The sequence below is a fragment of the Vulpes lagopus genome, chromosome 6, assembly GCF_018345385.1.
Source record: "Vulpes lagopus strain Blue_001 chromosome 6, ASM1834538v1, whole genome shotgun sequence".
In the NCBI taxonomy this organism is placed as follows: Eukaryota; Metazoa; Chordata; class Mammalia; order Carnivora; family Canidae; genus Vulpes; species Vulpes lagopus.
Genome location: NC_054829.1, coordinates 130,443,700 through 130,465,691, shown reverse-complemented (window position 1 = coordinate 130,465,691; position 21,992 = coordinate 130,443,700). Strand labels below are relative to the sequence as shown.

General features: G+C 41.6%; 1 non-coding gene across 1 annotated transcript; it reads left to right on the top strand.

Moving 5' to 3' along the window:
* The first annotated feature begins 15,642 nt into the window (after positions 1–15,642).
* On the top strand, positions 15,643–15,749 carry LOC121493957. The gene has a single exon (XR_005988607.1). It is a non-coding gene; the product is annotated as a U6 spliceosomal RNA (small nuclear RNA).
* Positions 15,750–21,992: the final 6,243 nt, after the last annotated feature.

Below are 21,992 nucleotides of genomic sequence, written 5' to 3'. Positions count from 1 at the left end.
TTATGAATGGCTCATAGGTTGTATTGGTCAGGACATGCTCGATGACAATCAACTACCAACAGTTTAGTGTCGTAAAAAGGGGAGGTCTCTCTCTTGTTCCTGCTAAGTGCCCACCGGGCGGGTCCTGGGGGACTTTGTTCCTCGTCCTCGTCATTCTTCCTTAAGCTACATATTCATCTGGCACATTGTTGCTTCTGAATTTTCACAGGTGGCTATTTCACTAAATATTGTGTCATCATGGATAGAGATTGTCATCCGTGGAGCTTCTGATAATGGTCTCCTCTCTGTCCACTCCCTGACCTCACATTTCAGTTTTCTTCTGGCAGAGCAGAATTTCACTTGTTGATACTGATTTCTCAGGATAGGTTCCACCGATTTCTGAGGATAGGTTATGCTATGGGAAAGGACAACTTAAAAATTACACTGTCTTCAATGATAGTCTTTTCTCTTACTCCTATTACACATTTTAAGGGCCTCTGCTCTGCCCTCCTCACCCAGAGATCCAGGCTGAAGGAAGCTCAGTATCTGCTTCTCCAGCTGACCATGGTGGTGCCTTGGTTTACGTGTTGCTACATAACAACTCCGAAACACAGTGGCTTAAAACAACTATGTGTTTGCTCACTATTTTGTGCCTTGGGTTGGGCTTAGCTGGGCAGTTCTGCTTTTCTTTCTTGGGATCACTTATGCAGCTGCAGTTAGTTGGTGAGCTGGCTGGGGACTGGCTGCTGCCGGGTGGCCTCAATCACACGTGTGGGGTCCACTGATACTGCTGGTGCAGCTGGGATGGCTGATCTCTCTAACTGCCCAGATTTGAATCTTCAAGGATTCTAGCCTGGGCTTGCTTACATGGCAGCATTGTTCCAAGCAAGAACGAGAGGCAAAGGTTTACGTCTTTTTGAGGACATCGTCCTTGTGACATCGTCACTTTCACCACGTTCTGTTGGTCAAAGCAAGTCATAGAGCCAGTTCAGCATCAAAAGGAAGGGAAGAGCCCACCTTTTGATTGAAGAAACCACAGAATTTATGGCCATTTCAATCCACCAGAGCAGGAAAATGGGGTTGTAGCAACATCAGGTAGGTACTCGTTCTTCAATCTCTTGCCTGGACATGACGATTGTCATTTCTACTCACATTCCATAAACTAAAGCAACTCATACAGTCATGCCCAACTTCAAGGACGATATAGAAATGACTCCTACCCTTCATTAGGAAGGTAGAAAGCTGAAAGTATTTGGTGAATGGAAATAATGATGCTAATAGAAGTTTTCCAATAGTTGAACATAAAAGCTTCTATTGTTAGGGATTGATAAGTTTTTTGAATTGATTTTCAGTAGTGTCCTGCTCACATAGAAGAATTAACCAATCAGCTTCAAGGCTCTTACATGATGTATGGGCTGTTTGTAAGACTTTTATGGTGCTATTTTGTACATGCTGAAGCTTTCCCTAATGTTTTATTATTGTGTAGCTTTGCATTGACTATAATGATCTTCGCTGTTTGTCATCAGTTTTTTTCAATTTTTTTTTGAGTGTAGCATCAACATAACAGACTTCAGATCGTTCTTAAAGTCTTCTCATAATGTTTATTACTTATTGATAAGGTGGGTCCTCAGCGTGTCTTTTTATTTCCTTATTTAAAAAACAACAATCCAATGACATGGGTGTGAGTATGACTAAACAGACATCCTACACCTAATGGGAATCTCATATGTCACAAATTTAAATTTAGTAAATTTACTAAGTTTAAATTTACTAACAATTACTAGTAATATTTTGACATGGACTTTGAAGAGATGGCAACGATTTGGAATCCCTGTGGAAGTTGTACTGTTTTAGTCAGAAATGGTCCTTGTTTCTGGAAAGACTGGTGAGAGACTAAGATATGTAAATAGAAGTCATTGGGTGTTCTTCACTGTTTTCTTTTCTTTCTTTTTTTTAGGGTTTTATTTATTCTTTTAGAGAGGGAAAGAGAGCAGCAGGGGTGTGGGGTGCTCCATCTCCTGACCTTGAGATCACGACCTGAGCCAAAACCAAGAGTTGGCCATTTGGCCGACTGAGCCACCCCGGTGCCCCTCCACTGTCTTCTTGATGAGATTAAATAAACCATGTCAGGTAAATAGCTATACACAACTAGATATATATAGAACTTTTTAAAAACTTATTTTTTTTACAAGTATAAGTTTAGATTGAGTGACTTAGCCTTACAGTCTGTTGAGAAGTGAGTTGGCTGGCAGAGCGAGGCAGGGAAATCTGAAAGGTGATGCAGATATGACTATTGTAGGAGGCAAGAGTATGGGCTCTGGAGCCCCGTGGGTCTGGCTCCGGACCTGGCAGTGTGAGTACAGGCACACAGGTCGGCCACGTTTCTAAGCCTTCCCTGTTCGGCTGTGGCCACGTGACTGACTTCTGGCTGCTAGCATGTGAGCTGCAGGGGCAGGGCTTGCCACTTGCAGGCATGCGCCAGGTATGCACTTTCCATGTGTGATGCCCACTCCCTTTCCCCTTCAGCCAGCTGAATGGAGATGGCGAAACGGTGGGAAGGGAGAGCGCCAAGGTGAGGGGATGGGTGGGAAGAGAACTGAAGGGATAGAAGTTGCCTGGGTCTTTCTGAAGTTGACTTTGTGGCAGCTCCCTCTTACCCTCCCACCTCTACTGCCATTGCTGCATCTGGCAGCATGAGCAACATGAGCAACAGTGCTGTACTTTGGTGAGCCACTGGGACTTGGGGGCTTGTTTGTTATGATAGCTAGTGTTGCTCTATTACACGTGTGGGTTTAGGTGAGGCACATGGTCCTTATCAACTTTACTTTCCCCACCTATAAACTGGGGCAACTCACACCTACCTCATGGGATTGTCAGAATTAAGAGAAGTTTAAGATTTATAAAGTGCTTGCCATAAGGCCTTGCATAGAGTGAATGACCAAGAAATGTCAAATAACAATAATCATAATAAATTGAAAGGTTAGAGTATTGCCTTTTTGAAGTTGAAGCAAATTATGATTATTTTTTTCAGTTTGTCCTAATGGACTATGAGATTAGTTACGGTAAATAGCTTTGGGAAGACTGAGAGAATTAACAGTTTATTAAACACTTAGTTGGATACCTTAGGCGAAGTAGAAAAAAAAAAAATAGAAGAATGCCCTACTTGGTTTATTTCTTTGGTGTTGAGAAGTAAATCATACAGACCAGACCACATAAGGAATATGAAACCAGGAGCTCCTAATTCGCCGTATGCCTGGACTTCAGCGTCTGTTTGGTAAGACGAGAGAGCTGATACCAGTGTATACGAGGCACTGTCAAGATGCCTCACATGTATTGACTCCTTTATCTTCACAGAATCCGTAGGAAGTAGGCACTTCTATTATCCTCATTTTACAGATGAGGAGATTGAGGCACGGATCGGTCAAGTGTTAACTTGTCTAAGGCCACCCTAACAAGCGAATGGCAGAGCCAAGATTTGAATCTGGAAGCCCGGGTCCAGCGTCTACACTTTTGACAACGATGCCACACGCCCTGATAGACACCAGCAGGGTAGGTGCTCCATTTGTTCAATAAATGAATGATGGTTCTTGGCATATTTTCAGAGGCCTATAACGCCCATGTGGGATTGAAACCTTATGGATAGCAATCAGATCCCTGATCCTTTGAAGTATTAAAATATGATGAAAGGTGGTGTAAGGAGGTGTCGGAGAGCCACACTAGAAGTATCAGATGCTAAAACGAGCTCAGCATTCGGGGTGAGTTCACGAGATGGGCATGGCCTCTGCTGGCGTGGTGCTTGCTTTCTGGTTCATAGATATTTGGACTCCACTCATATTGTGGGTTCGCCTAATGAGACGTGAAGTGGCCAATAAACGTAAATGCGCCCCTTCAGTCCTTTGAGTAGCTTCTGACTTGGACTACGTGTGCTCTGCACAGAGGTGTCAATGAACACTGTGCCTTCCCCGGCACTATTCTGTGGTTGTGAGGAAAAAGAAATGTCACCGGAAAATGAAAGCACGATTCACACTTAATATGCCCCAAATCACTCTTCGAAGCTTATCTGCTTTTCCAGCAATTTTGTGATACATATCGTTGCTTATGTTGTGTTACAAGCTGCCCACAATCAGTGTTTTTTTTTTTTTAATAAGAGCTCATAAGGTGAATGACAGTATAGCCACCACTATCTGTCTCCAGAGGTGTTTGCACACATGTATCTATATATAGATCTATACGAGGAGAGGAAATAGACCAAGTTGACCTATGATTCTTTTCTTCCTAAAGTTTCCCTGTGTCCGTGTCATAGCTCTGATCTTCAATCTTATTTGGCAAGTCACAGAATGCGCTAGTTTATCCAAGAGATGAAAAATGGCCTATTTTTTGCCTTCTGAATTTCAATGAAAGAAGAGTATTTGTCTCTGCTATTGATCTATTCCATTGAGTAGTTCTTGTGATGATTACCACTTTTCTATATTTATAGAGAATCAGCACTTCATAAATGTCAAAAGGCACTTTGCTTTACATAAGTGTCAGTGTTCTAACATTTCACAAAGTTAGCAATTATCATGAGAACCACGTGTGCAAACAGGAAAATAAATAATTACTGAGGGAAGTAATTTTTTTCTTGGTAGAATTGGAAAAGGAAGCAAAGTCCTTTATTATCTATCTTATTTTGGTCGCCTGCCCTTGACCGTGGAGTCACTGTGAGAAGGGGACTTTCTCATCTCCCCTTTCCACTTGGTTCTGTGCATCAAAGGTCCTCCCTCATGGGGCTTGAATATCAAGTGGGCTATAAAAATCTCCTGCAATGTGAGATGCTTGTTCTGGGACAGAGAGAATGGCATTTCGGTCCTAGGAACCAGAAAGGGCAACCTTGTGGGGTCCTCTGTAATTATTGTATTAAAGTTTACAAAGAAACTTCTATATATTTTCATGACACTATAGGTGAAGATATAGGACAATTTTTTAAAAATTGAGGGGTGGAGGGCTTCTAAATATTGCTTAAGAGCTGTCCTGACCATTTACCCTTCACTGAACTGACCAGCTCTTTCATGTCCAGTAGGCATAATCTGTGCTTGGAGGTTTGGTTTTGTGTGTGTGTGTGCGTGTGTGTGTGTGTGTGTGTGTGTGTGTGTTTGGTCCTTGATAAGGCTACTTTGAAAAGTTGTCATAGCAACACTGGCCACTGGTCACAGATAATATAACAGTGCGAGGAGGTGGCCTCCACTGGACTCCAGGCTTTGTCAGTTCCTGCTGCTGTGTGCTGGGATGGCTTGTTCAGAGACAATGTTTTATTGCAGCAAAAATGCTCTATGTGGAGACCCCTAGAAAAGCCACATCTGGGTCTCAAAATGGAGAAGCCACCCAAATCTCCCCCTCTGCCCCCAGGACCCCCACCACCTCCACCGTTTAATGAGGCCTGTGTCTATTCTCTTGGCACGTGGATTGCCATTCTCCACTAAGTCACTTCCGATCACGTGCTTATCAGATGGTGCTAAGTTGGGGCTGATGGTGTTTTCACGGTAGCTTTGGGTGAAAACAGGCAGCTTTCCAGCATTGTGTGGAACCCCTGTCCAGTGTTTTGTTGTTGTTCAGTGTGCCAGCAAAGTTTGAGATGTCCTGGGTATTTTTCAGTAGAATTATGTCACCTCTACGTGGTTGTTATACACGTTATGGCTCTTGCATTTAATGACTGTGCTAAATGATTTTCCTCTCATAGTTCAGAGGGGTAGTTTGCAGAGCTCGGTGTATTTCAGGAAACTGAAAGGACTGATGAATTCCATCTGTCTTCCTGGCACAGATTTTTGCTTCAGGTTTTCTGTGTTAAGGGTCCTGGGCTGTCACATTTATGTTGATTGACTTTTCATGTCTTTTCAAGGGATGGAAAAATTTCTGCTTTCATTATTTTGTTCTCGTTTGATTTCAGGGGTTTGGTTTCTGGTATTTTGAGAAATCTTTAGGATTTCTTTCAGGGTTGCATCTTTTCTAGTCCAGCTCCCCGAGGCCTTACCCAGCTCTGCCTCTTCTGTTTTCGTTTTGCCAGCTTCTCACTCTGACCCTATAGGAACATGATAGGCACCTAATAAATTCCGATTGTGCTGAATTTTGGGAAGGACAGAGAGAATGCACAATTTGGATGAACGCTATTTTAGTATGACATCTTCATGCCGAAGACTTTCAAAGGGTTATGGCCTTATGTCAGGAAGTAGAATGGAGCTGAACTTCTCCTGCTGATCACTGGCCATTCCCTGCTTGAAATCAAGCACAGATGTGTTGGCTGCAGGCAGAGTGTGTGAACTGACACAATTTTACAGACTGATCTGATAATTGAGAATATTCATATATTGCAAAGATGTCTGTGACTGCTGTGGGAAGCTAGCAGAAAAAGAAGACAGTCATTCCTGCTCTGGAATAAGCCATTTCTATGTCCGCATATTTCCATCAGATTTATTGCCATGATTATTTTAAATACTCTTATGTAGATTGAACAAAGAATGTATTTTGCCTTTCATCCCAATGACTCTGATGATATGTGGTCCCTGATTTTGATCAGCTGAGGTAGTGCTATGTGAGAGAGCAATGCAATCATAAATGAGAAGGCAGTGAAGATAAACTGCCCTGTCCTGCCCACTCACCTCCATCCTTTAAACACAGATTGACTCTGGGACATGAAAGGACTACCAAGTAGTTAACCTGCATGAACAGCAGTAGAGCTGCAACAGATGAACTTCCCTGCGATGAAAGCATCTTATGCCTCTTTAATTACGTCCCCAAGGATTTGTAGATCTTAACAACCAGAATGGCCACATTGCAGTGGCCACATGGGAAAGAAGGGAGAAAGATGGAAAACCAGCGGATTCAATTATGCAGGGACTGGGGTTCTCAGAATTCCCACAGGAGGTGGGGAGGAAATCTGAGCATGGTAGGGGGTAAATCACAAAGCATCTTGATATGGTTTCAGTTTTCCCACTTTCCTCTAAACCTGCAATGCCCCCACGTAACTCAAGAATTGGATTTTCATAATTGAAAGGATTCTAGGTTAAAATGTCTACATTTCTACCTTCCCAATGTGTGTGTGGGGGGATGTCATGTGGAAAATGCTTCCTGGACTCATCCATAGTACTGACCTGTAGCTCTAAATGGCAAAAGGTAAAAATATCAAATGCCACTATGTCTCCAGATATAGGGGACCGTAATGATAGTATAAATGATGGGGTCCCATTTACCATTTAAAAGATGTTGTAGAAAAACTAAATGCCATGAATGTAGCAAATATGACTGTCATCTGGCACTCAGCTGGTGCTCAATAATTATTTGAATCAAAGATGATGCAGACCCTGCTGCCTTATCCTATAATTCAGGACAATATCTTTACTATATTTTGGTTCAAATCATCAACCATCTACTACCAATTATTTGCAAGGTACTGTGTTAGGGGCTCTAGAGAATAGTAAGATACAACTGGTGATGGCATTGGTGGTGGTGGAGGTGACTGATACCACAAGACAAATGTAATATCTATGAAACATGCAATATTCGCTTCACACGAGAGCTACCTAAAAAGTGTCCCCAAAGGGCGTGATGCGGATGTATGAGTATCACTTCTAGAGCACATGTTATAGTTGCAACTAAGTGGTAGCCACTGGTAGCACTCACTCAGGCATAATGAAGGGGATACAAGACTGAAGGCATATTTGTAGTTCAGAATGAGTACATGTGGTGGTTTTATTGAACTTTTCCCTTTTAAGGGTGCCGCGTGGCTAGTTGGGTGAAGACATATTTTTAACCCAAATGACTTGTGTTCATATCTTATTTCCACTAATGGCTAGCATTGTGAGCACTGTAAATCCCTGTGGTTCTTAAGTCTTTTATCTCCAAAAATAGAAATAATATTCCCATTAATACTAATTTTCAGGGTTGTTGTAAGGATTAAAAGAGCTAACGCATATAAGATACTTAATACAGCATCTGGCCATGTGGAATAAAGACTTTTCTCCATCTTTTCCTCTTTTATCACAGGGAGGGCTTGCCCACGTCATCCATTAGTCTGATGGTTTTACCTTTCTTCAACTATTTACTGTTCAGTAGCACTAAAGAAACGTGAGAAAAGTGAGACTCTGTGACTAATGAGGTGGGCATTGCCCAAGATGGAGGGGTCCCAATATGCCTGCAGAATGTCTTGTCTGTGTTTAAAAACCTAGTGTTGATATTCAGGGAATCATTTGAAGCCTCTTCCACACACATAATCTAAAATTCACCTCATTCACTGTTGAACTATATTTGAAAAGTAGCCAGCTTCTGATTATGAATTTTTGTTTGACTGATGAATATTTTATTCACAATATGGCACAGGCCTATTTTCATTTCCTTCCATATTTGGATTTTTTTTTCATTTTTGCTAAAATTGAATGACAGTGTACTTATGACTGAAGGTGGAGGTGGATTACATTTTTTTTTTTTTTTCTTTCCTGGAGTTTCAGGCTCTCCCAGGTGTTAAATGGATTCTATTACATAGTTTCCCCTTCTGGCATTTCTTGGAAGTTTCTAGTTTCTCTTTCTTTCTTGAAGGTTTTCTTGAAACACAGATTTTCTCTCCATGTCCCTATTTTTCTTTTCTTCCTCCTAAGACTCTTATTGAAAGCCACCAGATTGTAAGTTCCCTGAAGGAAGTCTTCCTGTCTTAAATCTCTTTGCTTAATAAATCCATATTTATAAGCCCAAAGCCCAGGGGAGTCTCCAGTAGATCAAATTCCCTATTTGTAATACTCAGGTCTTTCTTCTAGTCACCAAAGCATTGTCTTCATGGAACACTATTTCTAATTCTCCTGATAAGTCAGAAAACCACAAAACACTGTGCCTGGAAGGGCCACAGCAAATGGATATTTTTATTCATTTTATACAGTATGTATATTAATTTTTGGAAGATCTTGAAAATATGCTATCACCGTGGCTGATTTTCCAAGGTTTACTACGTTGCTTGCTCCAAAAATTTTTCCTCCATACTGTTCAGGTCTTATAGTTGTATCTCATATTTAAATAGAATCACAAACAAATACAAAACATATGGCAATTGGCCTCATTTTTTATTTACTTATTTATTCAATTTTTTTTAGAGTGAGAGAGAGAGGGTGGGGTGGGGCAGAGGGAGAGGGAGAGAGAGAGAGAACCCCAAGTAGGCTCCATACTCAGCATGGAGCCCAACAAGGGACTCCATCTCACAACCCAAGATCATGACCTGAGCCGAAATCAAAAGTCAGATGCTCAACTGACTGAACCACCCAGGTACCCCCAGCTCACATCATTTTTAAGTCATTTTCTCTCTTTAGAGGCATATAGGCAATTGATATTCTTCCCTTTATTATGTAACAGATTTTTTAAAAAAGATCTTATTACTGAGTGAAATAAGTCAATCGAAGAAGGACAAACATTATATGATCTCATTCATTTGGGGAAAATAAAAAATAGTGACAGGGAATAAAGGGGAAAGGAGAAAAAATGAGTGGGAAATATCAGAAAGGGAGACAGAACATGAGAGACTCCTAACTTTGGGAAACGAACAGGGGTGGTGGAAGGGGAGGTGGGCGGGGGGTGGGGGTGACTGGGTGACAGGCACTGAGGGGGCCCTTGATGGGATGAGCACTGGGTGTTATTCTATATGTTGGCAATTTAAACACCAAAAAAAAATAAATTTACAAAAAAATAAAAATAAAAATAAAAAAAGATTTTATTTATTTATTTAGAGAGAGCGTGTGAGTGGGGAGATGGGGAGAGGGAGAAGGAGACAGAAGAATCTCAAGCAGACTCCCCACTGAGTGTGGAGCTGGATGTGGGGCCCGAGTCCCAAGATCATGACCTGAGCTGAAATCAAGAGTTGGTTGCTCAACTGATTGAGCCACCCAGGCGCCCCTACATAATAGATATTTACTGAGCACTCATATTCCAGGCTCTGGGCTAGTTTCTGGAAATACCCAGTAAGCTGGAGACCTAGGAATGAGAGTTCATAGCTATAAAGCAAAAATTTTCCAGGGCTTCGTGCAGTTCATATTCAGTCAGGGTGTTTGAAGAGATATATTCAGCTTCTTAGTTGGAAGAGTACAGATTAGGACTTCTGCTGGTTAAATAAAGCCCAGTTCATACTTTGCTAAACTGTCAAAGATGAGGGGAAAGTTTTGTTTCCTCAGATTCCAGCAGAGATTAGCAAAATTATCTTAAATCATTTAAACTTAAATTTATTATTATTATTATTATTATTATTATTATTTATCATTTAAACTTCCTTTTATTCAGACAGGCTTTCCTCATTTGTTAGAAAAACTGACCACACCGACTGTCAGTTACTCAGCAGAACCTGGAGAGGTATGTCAAGAGCTGCACTGGAATCTGCAGAATCCTCGTTGAGAAGTTGGCGGGAATAGTTTGCTAACAGGCATTCTTAATAAATGATAAAAATAACCTTTTAGATACTTAAATCATTTTGCTGCCAAGGGCATATAATCAGGCCCATTGCCAAATGCTAATTAATGATACAAGTGGAGGATTTTATTTAAATTTGTTATACTAATATGTTGAAATATAAATAGAAACTGCCAATTGAGAGAAACTTGTCAAAGGGTGGAATGTGTAAGGTGAAGGAAAAACACCAAACTTTAAAATAACAGACCTGCCGTGTTACGGAAGGTCACTGAAATAGAAACTTGGCAAAGAAGGTAATTTGTTTGTAAAAAGCTTTGTATGATTTAAAGTACTCCAACTACAGAAAAATATGTAAAATGATGAGGATTGTTTCAGGCTCCCACTTATTAAATAGGATGAATTCAACTCAGTTGTGAGGGAGGGTATGGCTAGATGTATGGTCTGCAGGCTATCTCTTTGGGGGAACATATTTGCTTATCCTAATGTTTACATTTCTGGCTGGTATTAATCCTCAGTTTATTTCCAGCCCCAGCGACTGCTGATGTCATTTTAAGGGTCTTTGTAGTTTGCAAGGAACGGTCACAGTAGGGATAGGGTATCACCAATGGCCAATGGTTGGCAGCATCTCTTCCATGCTCAGCAGAGCCATGACGTACTGCTCCATCCAGATACGTCAATCTGTTTTCCAGTGGGAAGCCCCTTGGTTTGGCCTTTTGGCCCCTTTCTTGCTCCTGCCCTGATGGCTATCAGGTTGGCTAAAGGCCGAAGGTCCACCTAACACTAAGAGCGCAGTGGGGGCCGCACACTGTTCTCTTCTTACTGGGTGTGAGCAAGAGCGAGGTGTTTGTTTTTTGCCTGGTGTTACTGGAAAGATTGGATCTACACATCTCTGGACTGTAGTCTGGCAACTAACCACTTAAGTTAATGAAATGATTAATTCTGGTTAAAGAAACAAGCACTTGGTGGCAGGGAGCTGTTTATAATAGTCAGTTGGATGGGATCCTCTTTGCGAGGCACAGAAATAGTGAGTGGGGACCTGGAGGTGGTTCCCGCATTGAGCAACACTGTCGGATTTCACCTGCTTTGTCCTGGTGGCTTTGGGATTTCCCGGCTCAGTGTCTCTGTTTATGCTAATTTCCCTTCCTAAAGTCAGCTTCCTCCGGGTCCTTCCTCTCTTTACCTGCTGTCCATCCCATCCGGCTCAAAGGCTCAAATTCCAGGTTCACTGGAAAGACCTTGGGTCACGCCATCAACAGTTGATGCCTCATTCAGCTGAAGAAAAAAAATTGGATAGATTTAGAATGCTCTGGATAAATGGTACTTACTGCCTAGAATCACGTGACGCTTGTCAGAAACAGCCTTGTTTGTATTTGATTAATCAATTAATTAATTAATTTATTTTTTCAGCCTTGTTTTTATAATTGCTTGGATACCTGTCTCTTCAAACGAGACTTCACGTTGGGGGCGTTCCCCACATCTTCGCACAGTGCCTAGCTTAGGAAAGGTACACAGTAAATATTTGTTGATGACCTAATGAATTAGCACAGAGGACTGAACGCTAATGACCAGTGTCATCAATAACTGGTGACTGCAGGGTGCCATTGTCCCTGTGAGGCTACACTGTCCCGTTCCTCCCCCCACCCCCCTTCACTGTGGCTCTACTGCCAGAAAGGGGCCTGGATGCATCTCATTAAGTGAAGCATTAACATTTTAACACACATCCAAATGGCATAAACATCTGGGTCTGCTCAAGATAGACACATTCCAATCTGCATTACCAACCGACTACAGAATGCCTGACAAGGCTTTTCAGTGTTTCTTTTTGCTTACAGAAGATCTCAGTCAACATTTGGGTTCTTGGAAGTGTGGGGTGATGAAACTCCCTTGGCATCACAAAGAGATCGTATTTTTAGTTGCCTTTCTCAAGACCTGACATCTACCTTGAACGTGACGGACAAAATAGACCCCTTCCCTTTACAGAGGAGGAAAGTGAGGCTCACAGAGAGCAAAGGACCTGCTCAAGGTTGCTCAGCTTGCTATTGGCAGAGCAAACCCCCAGTTTCTGTGCTCTTCCTGCCACCCCTCTGAATACAATCTAATTCACAGACAGCAATGCTGTATATTTTTTATGATGGTGAGAGATTTATTTTTTTTAATTTAAAAGTATTTATTTACTTATTTATTTTTAATTGGAGTTCAATTTGTCAACATATAGCATAACACCCAGTGCTCATCCCATCAAGTGCCTCTCTCAGTGCCCGTCACCCAGTCACCCCCATCCCCCGCCCACCTCCCTTTCCACCACCCCTTGACCATCAGCTATAGACCAAACCCTTAATTTTTGACTCTTTTGTATGCTTTCTAGGTATCATCCTGAGCTATTTTTACCCTCAGATGTTAAGCCTGGAGCATCTCTCAGGTAGCCTAATTCACAGATGAGGAGACTGTATCATATATAGGGTAAAATAATTTGTTTGAGGCCACTGACAACGAAGCCCATGTAGAAATGATCCTTAACACCATTGGAGCTTTTAGTTCTGGCAAAGAAAAAAAAAACATTTATTTCTCTCTGCTCTTGCTGGGCTGGTCCCCCTTGGGACCAATAATAGGCATTTTTTTTTTGTCCTCTTTTTTTTTTTAAAGACCTCTCCAGGCGTGTGGGGGGTCCCAGGTGAAGCCGGGGAATGTACCTGACAACTGAATTCTCAGCTTTAGAAATTAAGCAACATTATGGACTGTTTTGCGACCCCCTGGCTCCCAACCCTCAGAGCCATCGGAGGGGGGCCTCTGCATCTCAGATGTCTGTTTGGTCATGGTGGCAGCTGTGAGGCCACTAATACTGGTGCTAAGTGCTGCCTTTTGGTCCTACTCATGCCCATCTTTAGGCTTCTGAGTGTCAGGGGATTCTCCGCCGAAATGGAGTACGGCTCTCTTCCATTTCTTTGCCTCACTTGGGCCCTAAAACATCACAACTTGGGTATACAGTCACAAAAGTCGCTTTAGAAAACAGTTACTTCAGGGGCACCTGGGTGGCTCAGTGGTTGAGCATCTGCCTTCGGCCCAGGGCCTGATCCTGGAGACCCGGGATCGAGTCCCACGTCGGGCTCCCTGCATGGAGCCTGCTTCTCCCTCTGCCTGTGTCTCTGCCTCTCTCTCTCTCTCTCTCTGTGTGACTATCATGAATAAATAAAAATTAAAAAAAAAAAAAACTAAAATCTTAAAAAAAAAAAGAATGTTTAAAAAAAATAAATAAATAAAACCTTTAAGAAAAAGAACACAGCTCCTTCAGACCTTGTCCTCCCTGACTTGAGGAACCATATGAAGCCAAGTGGCAGGGCGGGAATAGGTCCCTTATTACCTTCCCTGTGTTCTTCATTTCTCCCTCCCAGACTCTCCTAAAACAAAAAATAATTCCTTGCCCTCCTTGAGCAAGACAACAAAAGAATCTTGTATATCAACTCATGCGAATAATTGTTGGAAAGGATGGCAGGCCCTGTTCCTCAGATGAGTGGGCAACACACAAATGTGAAAACCCTTGCTCTTCCTCTTTTCAGATTTGTACTCTGTGCTCTGCATTTTGACATACATTCTCACATTTAGTTCTCACAACAATTTGGAGCTATCCCAAATTTACAGGGAGGGACCCAAAGCTCACGGAAATTAAGTCAAGGTTAAGGAACGCACCCAAGTCAGGCAGTAATAAGTAAAATATCTGGGGTTCTAACCCACGTCTGGCTGACTCCTCAGCTGATGCTCTTTCCCTGGGCATACTTGCCTTGGTGTTACGCAGCGAACTTTAGGGTACGTAACATTTGCCTGGCATGCTTGTTAAAAGAGCAAATCACTGGACTCCGTCCGAGGTCCCAGGGATTGTCATACCCCAGGTGATTCAAACCATAGGACGCTATGGAAAACTCTGGTGTGAAGGATGTCTGTGGGGCCAGGAGCAGAACAGGATCCGTTAAAGTAAGTGGAGTGGGATCTTAATGCCAGACTTGCTTCGTGGCACCGTTTTCGCTGGAGCTCTCTTATCTGGGGCCAAGGTCACAGGGATCGTTAACACCCACGTCCAGGCGTGCATGTGGATGAACACAGCACTTCCCGAGGTCCCCCAGATCATCTGCTTCAGAGAAGGGCTTTTAGGTAAAGGTTGCAGATACCTCAGTACTTTCACAGATCTGCCGATCTGTACGCTGTGAAGCCCAGGAACCTGCGTTTTTACCCCGCTCCTAGCTGGATGTTTTGCACAGTCAACACCAGACATAAAAACAAAGACATAAACAAACCCAGAAGCAGATTCAGTAAATAGCTCTTTCTATGCAGCTTCCAAAATTAGTCTGTGTTCTTGTGCTTCAGTGGCGAATAAATGGGAAAAAAAAAAAAAAAAAGTATGACCAAAGGCATCTCCAGGTTTGATTTCAATTAAATTTGTCGTCTGGGCTGGGCCTACCTGTTCAAATCAATACACAGAGAGGAACATTATGAGAAACAGACGAAATCAGAGCATATCAGATGAATCCTTTTCTTCCCCCCCAGGTCCGTGGAGTGTACACTTCCTAGTTGCTTTTCCCCACAGGCTTTCAAAGGAGACGCTGGGACCAAAGTCCCATGAGAATGCGGTTGATTGAAACTGCAAGAATATTGGAGCATAAGGGCTAGAATTAATTAGCATCCTTAAAACAGCAGCACTAGGCCCTTGAATTTTTGGAACATATGAATGGTAACTGTTGATTTCTCAACCCAAAGCAGAACATCTGTTCTTTTGCAGAGAGTCTAGCAAAGATTGCAATGCAGAGTCAGGTGGGGGTAGTGTTGTTAGGATACGCGGTTCGTACCAGAGCTGTCCATTTGGATTTATTATTAGACAGCACTCAGTATAATTGCTTTCTCAAGAATTTTTAGATGTCTGACACATTCACTGTACATCTTGTGGGGTTTTATTGGGCCTTAATCCTCTGTAAAGTTATTCTAATCACAAACGCACACGAGAAGTATCCATAAAGTGTAACAATCTGTATTCAGAATTAATTTTTCACTAAACACAATTCATTAATTCCCATCAAGTCATATGGGGATCTTGACTTGCCTGGATCCCTGGGAGATCTAAACGAGCCAGTGAAGGAAGGAAAGGGTGCAGATGAAGGAGGAGAAAGGAATGGGTACAGATGAGCTTCTTGTTTCTTAAGAAGTAAATGACTATCCCCAAGAATAAGGTAGAAGCAAAGCAAATGTAACACTTAAAAATAAACAATTGTGCTCGCTTCGGCAGCACATATACTAAAATTGGAATGATACAGAGAAGATTAGCACGGCCCCTGCGCAAGGATGACACGCAAATTCGTGAAGCGTTCCATATTTAAAAAAAAAAAAACGACCAGAATTATTAAAATTAAGTCCAGAGACTCACGTAGTGAATAATCATACATAAGGTGTCATGATTTTTCATCATTTCCTTATTTCCATTTTTTTTTTTGTTTTTTTTTTTTTTCCTTATTTCCATTTTAACTCAAGTTGTCCAAGAGACCTTGGGTCTCGTCCCAGCGATACCACACACTCGTTCCGTGGTCTTGGGGACGTCATTTAAATTTTGCACTTAAGGAGAGTTTATGTAAAATGGGGATAATCATTCCTTCCTTTCCTGTGCTCCTATGAGGATGAAAATATAAAAGATCCGTGCAAGGGCCTAGCGAAGTGCTCGATGTAGAGGGCATTTAAAAATGCTAGTGACTTCTCTTCCTTCTCCTGTTGCCAAGTGCTATGCAGCTGATATTTTTATGTTCAGACTTGATGGAATTGGATTATTTAGTTGCCGCTTCACTAAATTAATTGGAAAGTGAACAGCTGACTACATTAATTTTCTGTCTGGTGCTCTACAAACAAATACGGGTTCTTGTTAGCTGAAGTGTGTGGAGAGCCATTCGGTTAGGACTGAGGAGCAAGGGGATGCTTGAAAAGCAGGTTCACTTTCATTTTTACTCAATAGGTTATGGTTTTCATTCCATGGTGATGGAAATGAAAAATCAAAATATTGTGGCGTTCTCTTTTGTTGCACAGTCTGCCACGCTTTTGGATACCTGAGGCATCCTGCGGAGTCGTGCGTGGGGGAGAGGGGTTAGCAATGGGAGGTGTGACCTGGGGGCAGGCGCTCCTGTGGCCTTAGCTTCCGCTCCTTTGTTTTGGGATGCCTCTGTTCCCTTTCAATGGCTGGTATTTTGGTAGGCCTTAAAAACATTAAATATGCTTCTCCACTAGTATTTTCAAAATTTATAAACTCAAGAACTTCTTATAAGGTATAAAGAGGCCTATCGAGTGGAAAATGAGAGATCGACAACCAGATGTAGATCATTGGAGTCATTACGAACTTGGCTTTTTCCAATTTATACCTTAATGGTCTGATCTCTGGTTACCTTAAATTGGCTGGATGGTGAGTGATTAACGCTGTTGTGGGTAGAGCTGGCACCTCTGGCTTTTCTAACAGGCTTCCAAATTATGCCATTTGTTAACTAAATTAACTCAGCCTGGTGATTTTATTTCTATAGCCTCCGTCACTGGTGAGTATTATCTCTGTGATCGGGAATGCTTGTAAGAATTTAGATTTCACCTAGCAATTGTTAGCTACAATTTCTCTTAGCTGCTTTGTCATTATTATCATTTTTTAAATATTTTTAAATTTATATATTCATGATAGACACAGAGAGAGAGGCAGAGACACAGGCAGGTGGAGAAGCAGGCTCCATGCAGGCAGCCCGACACGGGACTCGATCCTGGGTCTCCAGGATCAGGGCCTGGCCCAAAGGCAGGCGCCAAACCACTGAGCCACCCAGGGATCCCCCTGCTTTGTCATTATTGCTTTGACACTAGGAATCGGAATTCATACCAGGGGGGAGAGATTAAAGTTAAAAAAATTAAAGTTAAGTAACATATTTTCAGCTTTCACAGAAGATTCCCCAAACACCTTTCAAGGATTCCTCGTGCCTTAATCTCGAGAAGGTCGGAGAGAGCTATCTTTTTATAAGACAAAAACGATAGTGTATGATTAGCTGTACACTGTGACCGGTAACTTTCTACTTTATTTCCCTTCCGTAAGGGTGACATGGAGACAGTGGTGCTTCCGGAGTAAGTGACAGAAATGAAATTGGCACTAGGATTAGGAATCGACACTCTGGACTGCCCTGGAAGACAGACCGGCCAGTTATGAAATGATGAAGTCTGGGTTTTTCTGTATCGATACCTATTATCTATCTGTCTATCCATCATCTGTCAGAGAGCCAAGATTTGGGTAAAGTCCATGCTGGTGAAGCTCTCATGGATATGGCACATTAGTGGATTTGGAAGACACTGGAAAAAAAAAAAAGTCTAAATTTAAAAAAGAAATGTAGAGTGGCTGTATTGGCTCAGATAACCCGGCAGTAAAAACAAATCCATTCCTGTGATTCCTTCTCCTATGCCCCCTTGCACAAGGTATAGCGTTCTCTTGGCAGGTTTGGTTTTGTTTTGTTTTGTGTTTTTGAGTCAGCGCCAGAAGGAAGACACACAGGTGTCACCAGCGTATTTTTTCCAGAGCCTCAAAAGGAAATTTCAGGTAGATTTCGTTAGGAAATGGTATTCATTGCTGAACTGCAAATTAGATTGCAAGTGCTTTGGGCATTCTTAGTAAATTATATAGCTAAAACCTGGAGCTATACTAAACCCTTTGAATTTAATTTGACTGCTGGCAGCCATCAATGGTTAAAAGATTTTAGAAAACCTGAATGCTAATGCTTGAACGTGCTGGTAGGGGATGTTGTAGAAAAGACAGGTGGCTCAGGGAGCCAAATAAAACACTGGCCTTTTTACAGACTATTCAAAAACTAATACAATAAAAATGAATATACTGCATAATATCACAAGCAGCGCTAATGTAATCAAGCAAGGCCCACACAGCCCGACGAGGTGCAAGTTCATTTTCCACCTTCGGAGTGATTACTAGTACCATTACCTCTTCCCTCTACAGTCTTTATTCTGGGTGGGCTCGTCTCCTCCTGTATTGCTGGCCTGTGTCCTTTTGCATGCTAATGCAATATTCTGTTCTAACCTGACCATAATAGATTAGCAAAAAAAAAAAGAAAAAAAAAAAAAAAGAAAAACCAAAAAAACAAAAACAAAAACAAAACAAAACAAAAAACCCCCCCCCCAAAACCCCAAACAGATTAGCAAGTGTCCCTGACTCCCTTTCTTGCCTAATGCGATTCCAGTCGAGCAGGGAACCTGACGTTTGTCTTAAACAGTCCTAAGCATTTTTCATATGAAATTCAATTAAACTATTTCCTAGTCTAAGTGTCTGTTCCGTTTCTTACCTTTCAGCAAAATGAAGTTTTCCTTCCTGTGAAAATACTTAAAAGCGAGCAGTTGGAGGAAGGAGGGAGAGGAGCAGGTGGGGGCGGGAGGGGAGGGGGCGCACCGTGCTGTTTGGCGCAGTCAGCTAATTGTTCCAGCCTTTGTTTTTCTGTTCCCCTTGAAGATGAGCTGTATTTTAATTACCGCGTAAAAGATTTGTCTTGATTAGATGGCTAGGAGGTGTCAGTGCTTCTGAAAGAGAGGAAAATGCACAGAGCAGGGGAAGGAGGCAGAGGCAGGAAAAGTGGATTTATTTTGGAAACTTCCTAAGTGTCTGCTTTCTCCTTCTCCCCTGGCCACCGCACACCTCCTTCCCCTGCAGGCTCCATTTCAGGTACAAGAGGAGCCTTGGGATATTTGATGACACGGAGGCCTGAGATGGGACCCTCCTTGCTTGGGATGAGGAATGTACGGATGAGAACTTTGCCTGGAAAGAAATCAGGCCAGACCTCTCTGTCTCGATGGCATGAGAAGTAGCTACTACCGTGCAGCATCCAGCACTTGCTGGCCTACCTCCTGAGATTGAGGAGAGAGCAGAGTTGAGACCCTGGGTGGGCGATGTGGGTATCAAGATAAACAAGGCTAAAGCCTGTCGTGGCGTTGCTCCTACACAGTGGGGAGGTGGGGGAGACAAATAAATGGGTCCCCTGCTGCATGGAAGTTCTCTTAGAACATGCAAAGGTGCTCCAGGAGGACAGGGCGGAAGGCCCAAGGTCGCCACTGGGGCTCCATCTCAGGACCCCGGGATCATGACCCGAGCCAAAAGCAGGTGCTTAATGGACTGAGGACCCAGGTGCCCCTTGGAGCAAGATAAATTCCTAATTAGAGTGTTTTCAGTGTAGGCTTGCATGTAAAGCAAAGAAAAAAAAGTTGATATTTAGATATCTCAGGCCCCTAAGTATTGCTATTAAACAAAACCCAGACTCCATTAAGTGTACATTTTTCAAATAGCCAACACAATTAATGACATCAGGAGACCATTGCTCAATTCCCCCACGTTTTGTTTTGTTTTGTTTTTTTCTTTATAACAGAGCCTTTTAAAGAGAATATTCCTCAAGGGAATCTGACCTGTCTCCTCTTTACTCTAGACATTTTTTTGACTTTTTAAAATTAGCAGAGATATAGAACCTACTTTATTTAATACATTGGTTTAAAATTAGTATATAAGGCATAAATGAGTTTGGCTTCACCTAATAGCTAAAGAAGCAGTAGACATTTAACCTAAGGTAACATTTAGTTGTATAAAGAGCTTTTTTTTTTTTTTAAAAAAAAATGCAAAACACATTTGATTCATTTATATTTTAAAAGGACGATTTCCAACTTCTTTATAAAAGTCAGTATGAGACCCACAACTACCATATTTTCCACTTATTTCCTTTTTATTATTAAACTTTATTATTATTTCCTTTTATTATTAAACTCCTTTTTATTATTAAATAGCATTTTCAGTGCTCTCAGTGAAAGGGCTTTTCAAATCCTGGTTGCGCTAGGGGAATAAACAGAGCTGTCCGTTGTCCACCAAGTGAATTTTACAAGGTACAGGAGGGAGGCAGGAACTTGGAGACTCCGTCGTCTTCGTGTGAGAATCAGCCCTTGGCCTGACCATCAGGTTGATTCTGGGCTAAGTAAACATGTTTCCTTTGGAGTTCAAGCTTTCAGTGTTCAGGACCATTGCCAACAAGTCGAAATGAGGGAAAAGAGTAAGGAAAGTGTTAAAAAAAAAAAAAAGAGCGTTGCCAAATCTGGAAAAATTTGCATCATACAATGGCATCATATTTTTATCATGGAAGGCATAATTTTCCCTATCATTGCCACTCGAGTTTGTTTTGCTAAAAGTAAGCAATTATTGAATGCCTGATGAATATGTGATCTAGATGTGGCCATTCATATTTAAGTGGATGCTATTTTCTTTTTTTTCAATCCTACTTCTTCAACTTTTTGGTTTTAGAAACTACCCAGGACATTTTGAGGTCCAGAAAGATCAATAGATGGTGAGGCTGAATTTTATAGGATGTGGAAATACTGCAGTAAGTTTGATTGGATTGTTTCTAGGTAGAAAATAAACATTTGTCTTTTTAAAGCATTTAATCAACTTTGGGGGGAAAAATTACCCACAAATCAGGAAATGGGTGTTAGAAATCACTGTGCAGTGTTCTAATGTGTTAGATCTCCTTCCTGTGTCTCATGTAGGAGACATTGAGATAGTGACTGTGAAGCTTGATTTGAAATAGTCGCATATACAGAAGAAAGCCACTAGACCTCCAGACTCCAGTGGGAGAGCCCAATTATTTAAAGAAAGCCCGAGTCAGGAAGCAAATATATGGGCCAGGAAAGATGTAAGTTGGTGGTCTTTTTCTGAAATTTTATGTTAATACAAATTAATCTTTATATTACTTTTCATGAAGCCAGGAAGCTTCTTGAACTTAAGTAGGGATCACTGAGGATGATTGTTCGGGGTTTGTCTTTCAACTTGGAGACAATGACTCACAGCATTCATAATAAAAAGAGTATGATTTGTTAAAGAATCGTAAATCATAAATCAGTTTCTCCTTAGAATGCCTCGTATTTTCTTAGGTGGTGGTGACAATGGAACTTTTTCCCAGGAGAGGGACACGAATTATGTATGAACTAGGTGAAGAAAATCTTATCACTTGCAAAAGGAAAGACCAAAAAGTTCTTATTGAAAAAGTCTAGAAGAAGCAATTTGAATCTCCTACGAAGGGGACAGATTTTAACCTGCTATCCAGTGCAATAGGAGATATTTAAAGCTACGCCATGCATCTGATATTAGAATCTGCTCCCTGAGCCTGTCTTATTACTGGCTGTTATTCAATAAAGCATAAAAGAGTTTTAGTTCAATTTATCTTACTCGTATTTGTTGTGGGGGAAGAAAGCCATATGAACCACCAGTCTGAATTTATAGTTATTTCACAAAAGACAGAGGCTTGAAAGAATCTTAAAAAGTTAATGCAGTTAACATCCCTGTCAGTCAATTTATGATAGTCTCTCAACGAAAAGCAGTTTTAGAGAAATGATATTTCTCCCAAGGTCTGAGAAGGCCTGTCTTAAGTTTCTTAATTTCAAATTTCAAATGAGATATGTGGACATATGGAGTGTCAGAGGCATCTGTTAAATCAAATCGTGGACATTGCTAGGGTTTATGTGTGTGTGTAAATATGCAGGAGTGTAGAATTTCTGTGGATTACACTGACTAACGGAAGGTCACA